Raw genomic sequence first — 13,344 nt, 5'->3', positions numbered from 1 at the left:
AGCTTATGTTCATGTCCACTGCAATTTTTTGCATGTTTTCAAATTATTGATTTGTAGACATTCTTTATATATTTTGGATAAAAAGTCATTCTCCAAATGCTTTCTATACCTCCATTAATAAGATAATGTTGTTTTTCTTCATTATGTTAATATGGGTATAAAGGATAAAGTGATTTTACAGCTGGATTAGGATACTATAATTATATGCATAGATGCCTGGAAGTTTGGCACTGACTCTTGACTAAGATATAGACAGTGTGATAAACACTGTTTGTTGTGTGATGTTTAATATTTGAAACTCCCCTGGCAGCATACATGAATGATGTATACTTGGCATAATCATATAGATAGTCTTCTTTGGCCATATAGCCAGAGGGGCACCAAAACTCTGCTGGAAAATTTAGGGAACTCTCCTGAAGCAAAGTGTTACTGCTCACTTTTTAGGGGTTGAATCTAGAGGTGAAGGACAACCTTGTGCAAATAAGAAAGACCCTAGAGAGCTGTGCCTGGAAATCTCTTTCTTGTCTGCCCAGTCTTTCTCTTGTTCTTCCCTTCTGCCCACTTTTTCTTCTCTTTGTTCTGCTGTACCCTAATTTTTGCTTTATATAGATATGTTCTATGGATTTGTAGGTCTTTTCAATTATCAATTACTGTCATAATCTTTGCAAAGAGGAAATACATTTATTGATGGGCAACCACTAAATTGAACTTCCTGGGATTAGCATACCTAATAGACTGTGCCTTGTTTTTGTTTTCAGAATTTGGCTATTTCATCTAAATTTTTAGGATCTTAACATAAAATTGTTTGTGGGAGTCACTTATTGTACTTGTAATATCTGTAGGATCTCTAATGATAGCCCCTTTTTTCATTTCTGATATTGATAATTCCGTATTTGTCGCTTTCTCTTCCTCTCTCTTCTGTCTCTCTCTATTGCTCTCTGTGTATGTGTCTAAGTGTGTGTGTGTGTGTGTGTGTGTGTGCAGACATGTATGTCTGTCTCTTCTGATTAGTCTTGCTAGGGTTATATCAATTGCATTAATTTTTCTAGAGACCAGTTTGGACTTTCTTAATTTTCTCTATTATCATGCATTTTCTATTTTATCTTTTTGCTTTCATCTTATTTACTTCATTTTCTGTATTTTACGTTTAAGTTGCCCGTTTATTTCTGTATTCTTAAGGGGAAACTTAGTTCGCTAATTTTAAACAGTTCTATTTTTCCAAGATAAGCATTTTAGTCTGTGAATTTTCTTCTAAACATTGTTTTATTCATATCCACCAATTTTTAAATATTGTGTTGTTATTTTTAGTGAGTTCAAAATATGTCTTAATTTTCTTATATTTCTTTTCTGATACACATGTTATTTAGAAGGGTAATATTAATATGAAAAAATATGTAATTTTTCTGGGTTTCTTACTTTTTTAAAAGTTTTACTGTATTAGAATAAGAAAAGAAATCATAAGATTTTGAATTCTAAAAATTATTGAGACCAGTTCAGTCATCATCATATCACTTTCTTTGTGAAGGTTCCATGTGTATTTGAAAGGGATGCTGCTGTTCATATTCTTTTACAGATTTTATATATTCCTAATGTTTTTTATTTAATATTTAAATCAAGTGTTAAAAGAGGAGAGTTAATATCAACAACAATAAGTATAGACTTATCTCTCTTCTCTTTTGCTATTTTTGCTTCAGGCATTTAAAGTTTGCCTCTTCTTTTTTTTTTTTTTAAGAGAAAATTCTCACTCTGTCACTGAGGCTAGAGTTCAGTGGTGCAATCATAGCTCACTGTAGCCTCAAAATCCTGGTTTCAAGTGATCCTTCCACCTCAACTTCCCAAAGTGCTGGGATTACAGGTGTGAGCCACTGTGCTTAGACTGAAGCTTGCCTCTTTTATCATTGTGTAGTATCTTTTTAAAGTCTGGAAGTACTTCTTTTTTGAAGTTTATTTCATTTAATATTAATCTAGCCACTCAAATTTTATTATGCATTCATTGTTATAGTGCATCTTTTTCCTCTTTTACTTTGAACTTTTCTGGCCTGTATCCTTAAACCATATCCCCTCTGTTGAGAATATGTTGTTGAAGGACTTTCTTTTTTTTTTTTTAATCTTATCTGAAAAAGTATCTCTATTTGCCTTTTTAGTACATTTACACTTAATATAATTATATATATGTTTAGTCTAGGTCCATAATTTTGCTACTTGTTTGTTTAATACTTTTGTAGGTAAGGTCTCTGGTGTTTATGTGAAACCATTTGGCCCCTGCCACTCTGAGTTACCATCATCCTCATTGAATTCAGGAAGCCAAATTCAATAGCAACATCTCCCACTGTCATTTTTGGCCTAGGTAATAGCCACTATGTACCCACAAAAATTAAACAAAAGAATGACAGTACTCACCTCACTAATGTACTTTTAAAGTCTTGTTGAAAAAAGTGTCCCCTACACCATCATGTGAGACACATGGAGTAAATGAGCAGGTCTAACATAGTATTTCAGTCTAGCATTTCAACTTCCTTTAAATTGGATACTTGTCTGTACTAGACTAAGCAAATTTTGGTATTTTCTCTTCAATAATTATAGGTCACCTTTAAGTTCATGTTTCAGTCAACTAACAAAGCACACTTTTAGAGCCAGTATCAATTTATACAATCAATTAAGAATCTCTGCTTAGAGTACCCAAGTCAACAAATTCATCCTATGATAACTACATTTCTTCTACCTTTACTCTATGTCCTTAGCATTGTTTTCCAGATGACTTCTTTAGATTTCCATAAATATAAATTAGAAAAATTTTGCAAAACACTGGGCAGAGGAAATTATGGCATGCATTTATGAGTCACACTTTGTACTTGACTCTCGGTATCTGTTTGGAATTAAACCTGTTTATAAATCTAAGAGCAAGACCTCTGGTAGAAGTCTTTGGCGTAGGTGTTAAGAAATATCAGTAGTTTCCTTTAAGACAACCTTAGAAGAGACCATTTGCTTTCTTGTCAAAGGAGTGTTGATGGGGTGAGGGGCTGCTGTTTCTATTGGCAAAGACAGCTCAGCAATATTTGGAAGATCAAAGTTCTTAGCATAAAAATCTGCCCAGAAGCTGGGTGCAGTGGTTCACACCTGTAATCCCAGCACTTTGAAAGGCTGAGGCAGGAAGATTGCTTGAGCCCAGGAGTTTGAAACCAGCCTGGGTGACAAAGAGAGACCCTGATTCTACATAAAATAAAATTACCTGGGTGTGGAGGTACACACCTGTAGTTTCAGATATTTAGGAGGCTAAGGTGGGAGGATCGCTTAAGCCCAGGAAGTTGAGGCTGCAGTGAGCTGTGATGGCACGCTGCACTCTAGCCTGGGTGACAGAGCCCCAATACTTTATAATCAATGCCCTTACTTTACCAAAAGAGACCTTCAAAGATTGTGAATTCATTTACATTGCAATCCGCCCACCCACAGGTTTAACTTTTATGTGTGCTTTTTAGAAACTGCAATCCTGTGGCTAATAGAGATAGGACATTTTTTTTTCTAGTTTGTTGCCTAGAACTTGAGTTAAAAAGTCTTGAGCTCAAAATTTTCTTTCAACACATTTTTCAGTAATGTAGAGGCAAACAAACAATCCACAGTTCCAATACTCCATTTCCACAAAATGTCCTATGGCATTGAATATTTGGCCATTCAAAGCTTTATTGACACTTAATTCCTGGTGACCACAGATGACAGTTTAAATAAGTGTTTGCCATAGCATGGCATGGGCTGCCAATGCATTTACTACCAGCATCAGGGTTATTAATGCCTCTAGATCTAGTCAGAAAAGAAAACCAATCCAGATTTGTACCTTTAAGATGTTGATGAAGAAACTCAAACATTGTAAAACATTTCAAGAGGTTTTCTGAGCCAAATGTGAGGACCATGACCTGTGACACAGCCTCAGGAGGTCCTAAGAGCATATTCTCAAGATAGTTTGTTTACAGCTTGATTTTATACATTTTAGGGAGACTGAAGTTACAGGCAAGTCATAAATCAATACATGTAAGTTATACGTTGGTTCAGCCCAGAAACACAGGATATCTCAAAATAGGAGCTTCCAGGTTATATGTGGATGCAAAAATTTCCTGACTGACAATTGGTTGAAAGAATTAAGCTTTGCCAAAAAAGTTGAAGTCAGCAGAAAGAAATGCTTGGGATTAAGATAAAGGGGGTTCTTGTAGCCAAGATTCTTGTTACACAGATGAAGCCTCCAGGTAGCAGGCTTCAGAGAGAATAGATTGTAAACGTCACTTATCAGACCTTAAAAGGTATCAGACTCTTAGTTAAATCTTTCCTGCATCAGGAAACAATCTGGAAAGAGAAAGGGGTTCTCCATAGAATATAAATTTTCCCCACAAGAGATGGCTTTGCAAGATTATTCTAAAATATGTCAAATAAATATATTTTGGGGTAAAATACTTTGATTTCCTTTAGGGTATGTTACCTGTCATGTGGTGTTATTCCAGAGTTAGGTTGGAATTGGTATCTTATTGCTACAAAGAGTCTGTTCTCTCAGTCTTAGGATCAATGTTAATGCTGGTCAGTTGTATCTAAAAAACAAAAAGGAGAGGGTATAATGAAACTTGTCTCAGGCCATCTTCCCATCATGGTCTGAATTAATTTTTCAGGTTTCTTTGGAATCCTGAAAGAAATCCCCCCTTTGGCTGAGGGGGAGGGGTACATTCAGTCAGTTCATGGGCTTAGAATTTTATTTTTGGCTTACAAAGGTTCTGTCTCTCTCAAACTCCTTCTGCTACTAATAAATGAATCAACTAGAGATCAGAGAATCAAAGCCACTATAATTGCTATGGGATAAGAGAACTATCATAGGAATTAGATCTTACAAAATTTTGAGAGGAGGTGGGGAAATGATGGTCTAGAAGGCAGAGTTGAGGGATCAGAGGAATAAGACATGAATCAGTCCTCCTGAAGCATTGATGTGAGGAGGTAAGTTAGAGCCTGAGAGAATCAAAGGAGCCACATGTGACCAGCTGCCAGTGGGGGATGATGAGGGGATGATGCGCAGGTGATGATGGGAAGTGAGTTCCTATGTAACTATTGCCTGTATGCATCTGCAACTAAGCATCTGGTAATAGGCTGGGACCATCTGCTGGTGGGCCTTTGTGCCTGCTTGACTTATAGCTTATGGAGAAACTGAACCTGTGTGACCACTGAAGCTAGATCATAAATTCAATACAGCTCCTGCCTGGCTCTCAGAACGCTTGCCCTTAGAATCCAGCCACTGTGCTATGAAGTCCAGACCATATGGAGACCAACTAAAGTCCCTGTTCCTCCAGCACAGCAGGGATCCCAGTCAATAGCCAGCACCAACTCACCAGTCATGTGCATGAGCCATCCTGGAAGCAGATCCTCTAGCTTCAGTCAAACCTTCCCCACTGACATTAAGTGGAGAAGCAATGAGCTTTCCCCACCAAGCCATATCCAAGTTGCCAATTTGCGAACAAAATAAATGTTCATTGTTGTTTTAAGCCAAGGATTGACAAACTTTCCCTGAAAAGGCCAACTAGCAAATTTTCCAAGCTTTGCAGGCCACATGCTGGCTCTGTCGTATTTTTTTTTTTTTAACAAAAGTTCAAGAATAGTAAAAAAACAACAAAATATTCCTAGCGTATTGACACACAAAAACAGGATGTAGGCTGGATTTTGGCCATGAGCAATAGTTTACTACATCCTATTTCAGGCCACTAAGTTTTACAGTGATCTGCTACATAGCACTAAACTATCAAAGCAATCAGTTAAATAAATTGCACAAAGCTGAATTTGGAAAATTAGGAGAAAAATGAGAATCAAGGAATCACATATGTCTGTCTGTGTGTGTTTGCATGTGTTTATTTGTATACATTCATACACAAAGTACATTTCATAAGAATTCTTATAATAGCTTTATTGGCTTAAACATAGAAGATCAGATACCAAACATACATGGAACCGCAATATATAAAAGCCCCCTTTAGATATATCTTATTAAAGGGAAGGGAACAAATATGTATTAAAAACCTCCCATATTCCAGGATCTCTGTGGTACCATGGCATGCATTGTTTTATTTCTCTTCAAAACAATCTTATGAAGGAGGTATTGTTATCCCTGTTTTACTAATAATGAAACTCATTTGGACAAGTCAAATAATTTTCTCAAGGTCCCATGATTATTCCTTGATTAGTAATAAGCAGAGCTTGAATTCAAACTTAGTTCTATCTACCAAATTCTAAAGTCTGTCTATGTCTTTAAGGATTAGCTGAAGTGGATCTTAAATAAAATCACTTCAGCTAAAGTATCTTTCTCACTTTGCCTGTTAGTTTTACGGAGGAAGGAAGTGAGACACTGAGAGTTCCTTAGAATCAGAGCATGATATAACTGGCATTAAGGCTTAATTCCTTCTGCACATAACTATCTTATGTCTATATTTGGCTAATTTTCAGTTGTACTGTATTTAATACGTACATTTATATGTAATACATTTTTATGTAATAAGGGATCTAAAAGTTTAGATACTACTTTTAGATTTCATTCATGAGCCAATTTGTCTTCAGAATGTGTGAACAAAATAAAAAAATTTCAGCAAATAAATAAGATATACAATAGTCTCCCTTATTCATAGTTTTATTTTCCACAGTTTTAGTTACTGGTGGTCAACAAAGAATGGAAAATATTACATCACTACCATTGAACCTTGGGGCCATTATTAGGTAAAATAAGTGTTACTTGAACACGAGCACTGTGATACTGCCACCATTGGTCTGATAACTGAGACGGTTACTAAGTGACTAACAGCAATCCAGGCAGGACAGACAGGATGGTGTTATATTTCATTATGCTATTCAGAAGGGTGCACGATTTAAAACATAAATTCTCTATTTCCGGGATTCTTTTATTTACATCATAATGCCTACATCATTCACCTCCCTTCATCTCATCGCATAGGCATTATATCATCTCACATCATTACAAGAAGAAGAATAAGTACTGTACAATAAGATAATTTCAGAAAGACAGACCACATGCTCATTTTACTACAGCGTATTGTTATAGTTGTTCCATTTTATTAACAGATATCGTTAATCTCTTAATGTGCCTATTTAATAAATTAAACTTTATCATAAGTATGTATGTATAGAAAAAAAGTGTAATATATATAGGGCTTGGTGCTATCTGTGATTTCAGGCATCAACTGGGACTTTGGAACACATCCCCTAGGATCAGAAGACTTCTGTATCTGTGTGTATTCTTGTTGAGTGACAGAAAAAGAGAGTTGTTTCATATGCATTAACTTGGAAGCATAGAAGACACCCTAAAAGATAATGTTGTTTTGAGCTGGCATAGTCTGCAGGAATCAGTGTTCTTTTTGAGCTATATTTTTGTGATACATTTAACTCATGCTAAGCACCATGAAAGTTTATGGCCCAGAGACTGACAGCCAATTCCTCTCGGGAATGTATCCATCCACCCTCTATGGCTGATTCTTTCTGATCTCTAAGCCTGCTCTGAGGCACTCACTCAGGAAAACTTTTATCTAGTGCTCACAAAAATCTGAGATCGACCTCTTGCTGCAGATTAGAATATCATCAGAAGATTTCCGTAAGCCATGGAAGGCTTTTCTCTTCCTCAGCGGAGAGAAGATGAATGGTTTTACAAATCCCTGAGGAGACTCTGTGGAGCTATAGACAAGGATGGAAGATCTTCCCATTGAAGCCGCAGGGCTCCATCTTAGCTCTGGCATTATAACGCAAAGTCTGGAAAGAACAAAGTCAAGAAGCATGCCTTTAGTACAGTATCCCTTTATTTGGTAGGCCAGTGTGCTGGAATTTTCATCAATACCCAATTGTCTTCTCCTGGCCACATACCAGGTGACAGGATGATAGAAAACAAACAAAATGAAGCAAAGTCACATAAGTACTTCTGGCCAATGAAATGTGAGCCAAGGCAGGTACTAGCTGGTGTATTTTTATTCATGTTCCTTTTCTCTGCGGCAGGGGTTGCAGAAGCTTGTGTTTAGACAGAGACACTGCAAGATCAAAGCATCTTGAAATGTATGTACCATGTGAAAGACAGGAACTCTGGAATGCCTGTCAGACCTGCAGCAGAGCTGGAGTTCAAGGGAAGAAAGCTCTTATTGCATCAAGCCACTCAAATATGTGGTTTTGTTCCTGTAGCATAATCTATCCTGATTAATATATGTAGCAACTTCATGGTGCTACATCTATCAAGATTTTCCTGCTTCTAATGAATCTATCCAATGGATCTGCTTTTCACAGTTGGTACTTCAGAATAGTGGAGCAAAAATACATAATTTCATTGTAAACCCCATCAGCCTCACCATCTTCACGGATCTTTGTAAATACCATTTGTTTACCAGGTAGAGACTAATTATCAGCTAAAACTGAGGACCAACCTGTTCAATTTCCAAAGGTATAAGCAATATTGTTTGTTAAATATCCCTTTCTTAATCAATTTTGGAAAGGCTTACCTTATCATGTATCAAGAATTTTGGTTTGTTTCTTTATCAACTCTTAGTTTTCTACCACTGTGTTACACATTTCAGATTCAGTAACATCAGTCTCCTTCAATTGTCACTATTATTGATAAAATATCCTTCTTTATTTCTCATTACTTTTGACCCAAATTAATTTTAGAATTATTTAATTCAAAACTATATTTGGATTTAAATTGCAGTTGTGCTAATTTTATAAGGTAAATTAGAAATATTAAACATTTATATAATATTTAGCTGAAATATTCAAGTATGTGGTTTGTCTCCATCAATTCTGCCTCTTTATTTATCCCAATAAAATGTTATAGTTCCCTTTACAAAGATCTAGTGTACCTCATAGTAGGTTTAGCCCTAATTATTTTAGATAATTTAATTTTATTATAAATGGAATCTTCATTATTGTTGCTGGTTTAATAGGATGCTTTTATCTTTGTTATATCTATTTTATTTTGGCTCCTTTATTAAAGTCATAAACTTGAATGCAAATCAAACACTTTAATTAAGCTAAATTCCTACTAGATTGGTGGAATCCAACCCCATGAACTTACTATTACAAATGTTCATAGCAGCAGTATTTGTAATAGTACAAAACTGGAAATGATTCAAATGTAAATCAAAAGAGAAATAAATAATTAGCATATTCATACAATGGAATACTGCAATTGACAAAGAGAAGTAACTGATTATCACTCAACTATATGTTGAGTGAAAGATGCTGAATAATAAAAGATCCTTTATGAGTCTACTCACACGAAGGTCAAAAACAGGCAAAACTAATCTAGGCCGATAGAAATCAAAATATTGGTTATCTGTAAAGAGGTCTTGACTGAGAAGGGACAAAAGGAGATTTCTGGGTAGATGGAAATGTTCTGTATCTTGAGTTGAATAATGTTTACATGGGTATATGCATATAAGCTATACATTTTTGTCCATTTTGCTATATGAAAGTTATACCTAATTAAAACACATATACACACAACCTGCAGAACTAATCTAATGGTGATACAATTCAAAAGAGGATGGCATTTACTGGGAAGGGCATTTACTAGGAAGTTACTGGGAAGGAAACTTCTGGGGTGGTGATCTGGCTGTTGGATATTTGGGAGTTGTCATGGGTAAAAGCTGGACATAGCAGTCTTGTATATTCATGTATTTTTTATCTCAATGAAAGCATCTTTAAGTTAACAAATTACTTTGAATTAATCCTTTTGAATTTTCCTGGTGTACAATAATAATACTCTGTATTATTTTTAATTTTATTTATATCCTTAATTCTATTTACCAGAAATTTTTAAATACTGCCTTTTGTTTCATTTGTAAAAGCACATATCTACCAATATTGACCATAAAATAACTTTTGATAGAAAATGTATAATTTGTTATATTAAAAAATATTCCTCTTCAACAAAGGATATTGTAACAAACTTAAAAGGCAAATGAACAACTAGGATTACATATTTGTACCATTTAATATCATCAAAATAGTATAGAGCTTAGAAGTCAGTATAAAATGAACAAAACAGCTTAATGAGAAATGTCTTGAAAGTGTCATTTATTAAAAGTTTCAAATTTTCGACTGAAATATTACGAATGTGTTCGTATAATCTCGAACTAGTAACCCAAGAAACAAATTCAAATAGGAAATCGTTTTACTTGTTAAATTGATTATAGCTAATTAGTTAATGGTCCAGACTCTGGAGTTATACTGACTCACTCCTTGCTATGACTCAATGTCTTTATAGATATGAACTGGGGAAATAACACTGATAACATATAGTGTTTATGTAAGGACTTCATTAATATTCATAATGCTCTTGTTGAGTTGCCTGGCATATAATCTGTGCTCAACAAATGCCAACTGTTGTCGTTATCATTGTGATTCTTATTTTTGGAAAAAATGAGAAAATTGATATTATTCTGTAATGATGAGTAAAATTGTTACATTCATTCTGGAGGGCCAGTTGGTGAATAAGTATCGGCATTTTAAATGTGCACACCCTGAAACTCAGGGACTTTAATTCTACAGTTTTACCTCTCCTAAAAAAAAAAAAAAAAAAAAAGACAGTCCTTTTTTAAAAAGAAAACATACAAAGGATATGTCCATTGCAGCATTTTTATAAAACAAACAAAAAATCATAAATATCCTAAAGACCACCACTACTTCTCTATTCTTCTTAGCCACATGAGATCTTCTTAAGATTCTTGAATATACCAGCTATGTTCCTGACTTAGGGCCTTTGTCCTGGCCATTCTCTCAGTCTAGAAAATTATTTCCCCCAAATCTACATCTCATTCCCTCTCCTCCTTGTTGTGTTTCCTTACATATCACATTATCAGTGAGGCCTTCTCTGGGAAAACACTGGTGATCATCTTGGCATTGTGTGTTTCTTTTTAATTTTCTTGAAGGAAAAGGGAAGTCAGCTAGCTTCTATGCTGCCATTTTGGAACCAGAAGTCTCTTATTATTGAGTTTTAAGAGTTCTTTGCATATTTTGGATAACAGTTCTTTATCAGATGTGTCTTTTGCAAATATTTTCTCTGTCGATGACTTATCTTCTAATTCTCTTGACTTTATCCTTCACAGAGGGGACTTTCAAAAAATTTAATGAAGTCCAGCTTATCAAATCTTTCTTCCATAGATCATGCCTTTGGTGTTATATCTAAAAATGTATCACCATACCGTCGGACTTGCACGGTTTGTCCTGTTATTTCCCAGGAGTTTTATAGTTTCAAATTTTACATTTAGGTCTATAACACTTTATGAATTCATTTTTATTAAGAATGTACATTTGTGTGTAGGTTTTTTTCTGGAGTGTGGTGTACAGATGTTCTAATACAATTTATTGAAAACAGTATATTTGCTCGGTTGTACTGTCTTTGTTTCTTTGTCAAAGTTTAGACCATATATTATGTGGGTCTGTTTCTAGGCTCTATTCTGTTCTATTGATCTATTTGTCTGGTTGTTAAACAATAACACCACCTTAATTACTGTAGCTTTATAAAAACTCTTGATGTAGAGTAGTGTCAACCCTCAAACTTTGTTATTCTTCAGTATTGAGTTGACTATTCTGGATATTTTGCCTCTCTGTTTAAACTTTAGAACCTGCTGTCAACATCCACAAAATAGCTTGATGGGATTTTGGTTGGAATTGCATTGAATCTATAAATCAAGTTGGAAAGACTGACATATTGACCATAATGAGTCTACCTATCCATAAACAAAGAATTTCATCCCATGTATTTTGTTCTTCTTTGATACCTTTTCTCAGATATCAGATTTTTAGTTTTTCTCATATAAATCCTATAATATTTTGTTAGATTTACACCTAAGTATTTAATGTTTAGGGATGCTAATCTAAATGGTAATGTGTTTTTACTTTCAAATTCTATTCATTTATCATTGGTGTACAGGGAAACAATTAACATGTTGTATATTAACCTGGTATCCTGCAATCTTACTATAACTGCTTATTAGTACCAGAAATTTGTTGTTTATTTATTTTTTGTCAGTTCTTTTGGATTTTCTGTACAGATGATCATTTTCTATACACATTTTAATGTGTGTCATCTGTTAATAAAAACAGTTTTATGTTATTTTTCCCAATCTGAAAGCCTTTATTTACCTTTCTTGTCTTAGGCATTAGTCAGCATTTTTAGCATGACTTTGAAATCCAGTGGTGAGAGGGACATCTTTGCCTTGTTCTGATCTTAGCAGTAAAGCTTCCAGTTTCTTAACATTAAGTATGATGTTAACTGTGGGGTTTTTGTAGATGTTTATCAAGTTGATGAAGTTCCTATCTATTCCTAGTTTGGTGACAGTTTTTATCATGAATGCATTTTGGATTTTGTCAAATGTTTTTCATCTAGTGATATGAGCATGATTATTCTTTAGTCTGCTGATATGATGGATTACATTAATTATGCTAATTGATTTTTCTAATGTTGAACCAGCCTTACATACCTGGATAAATCACACTGAGTCATGGTGTGTACACTTTTTATATCTTAAAGTATTCAGTTTGCTAATATTTTGATGAGGATTTTTGTATCTATGTTCGTGAGAGACATTGGTCTGTAGTTTTCTTTTCTTGTAATGTCTTTGGTTTTAGTGTTAGGGTAATGTGAACCACACAGATTCAATTAGGAAGTAGCCCTCTGCTTCTACGTTCTGGGAAATGTTATGGAGAATTGGTAAAATGGCTTCCTTAAATGTTTGGTAGAATTCCCAGTAACCCCATGTGAGCCTGGTGTGTATTCTGTGGCTGAAGGTTATTAACAGTTATAGGCCTATTAGAATTGTTTATTTGTTCTTATCTGAGTTTTGGCAGATTGTATCTTTCAAGGAGTTGGTCCATTTCATTTAGTTTATCTAACTGGTGAGCATATAATTGCATAAAATATTCCTTTATTATTATTTTAATGTCCATTGTGTCTGTAATAATGCCTCCTCTTTCATTTCTGATTATTTTAATTTGTCTTCTCTTTTTTTCTTAGTCTGGCTATAGACTTACTGATTTTATTGGTCTCGCTTTTTTTCTGGACCTAAGAAGAGCTGATGATTTTTCAGTTTTTAAATTTTGTAAAATTGATATATAATGGATGTACATATTTGGAGGGTACATGTGATAATTTCATATGTTCATATAATTTGTAAGTCAGCATGGCACATGTATACATATGTAACTTATCTGCACATTGCGCACATGTACCATAAAACCTAAAGTATAATAATAATAATAATAATAATAAAAGAAAAAAAAATAAAAAAAACAATAAAAACAACAATACCAGTAATACTTTACCATTTTCTGTGA

General features: G+C 34.4%; 1 long non-coding RNA gene across 1 annotated transcript in view; it reads left to right on the top strand.

Moving 5' to 3' along the window:
- LOC129006512 (uncharacterized) overlaps nucleotides 1–8,843 on the top strand; it is a 71,603-nt gene extending 62,760 nt beyond the window's left edge. The window contains exon 4 of the long non-coding RNA XR_008492016.1: nucleotides 7,205–8,843. This is a non-coding gene — a long non-coding RNA (uncharacterized LOC129006512). The remainder of the gene's footprint in view (nucleotides 1–7,204) is intronic.
- Nucleotides 8,844–13,344: the final 4,501 nt, after the last annotated feature.

The sequence above is a fragment of the Pongo pygmaeus genome, chromosome 8 (assembly GCF_028885625.2).
Source record: "Pongo pygmaeus isolate AG05252 chromosome 8, NHGRI_mPonPyg2-v2.0_pri, whole genome shotgun sequence".
Lineage (NCBI taxonomy): Eukaryota > Metazoa > Chordata > Mammalia > Primates > Hominidae > Pongo > Pongo pygmaeus.
The sequence above is the reverse complement of the archived record's forward strand: the minus strand, read 5'-3'. Positions and strand labels throughout refer to the sequence as shown.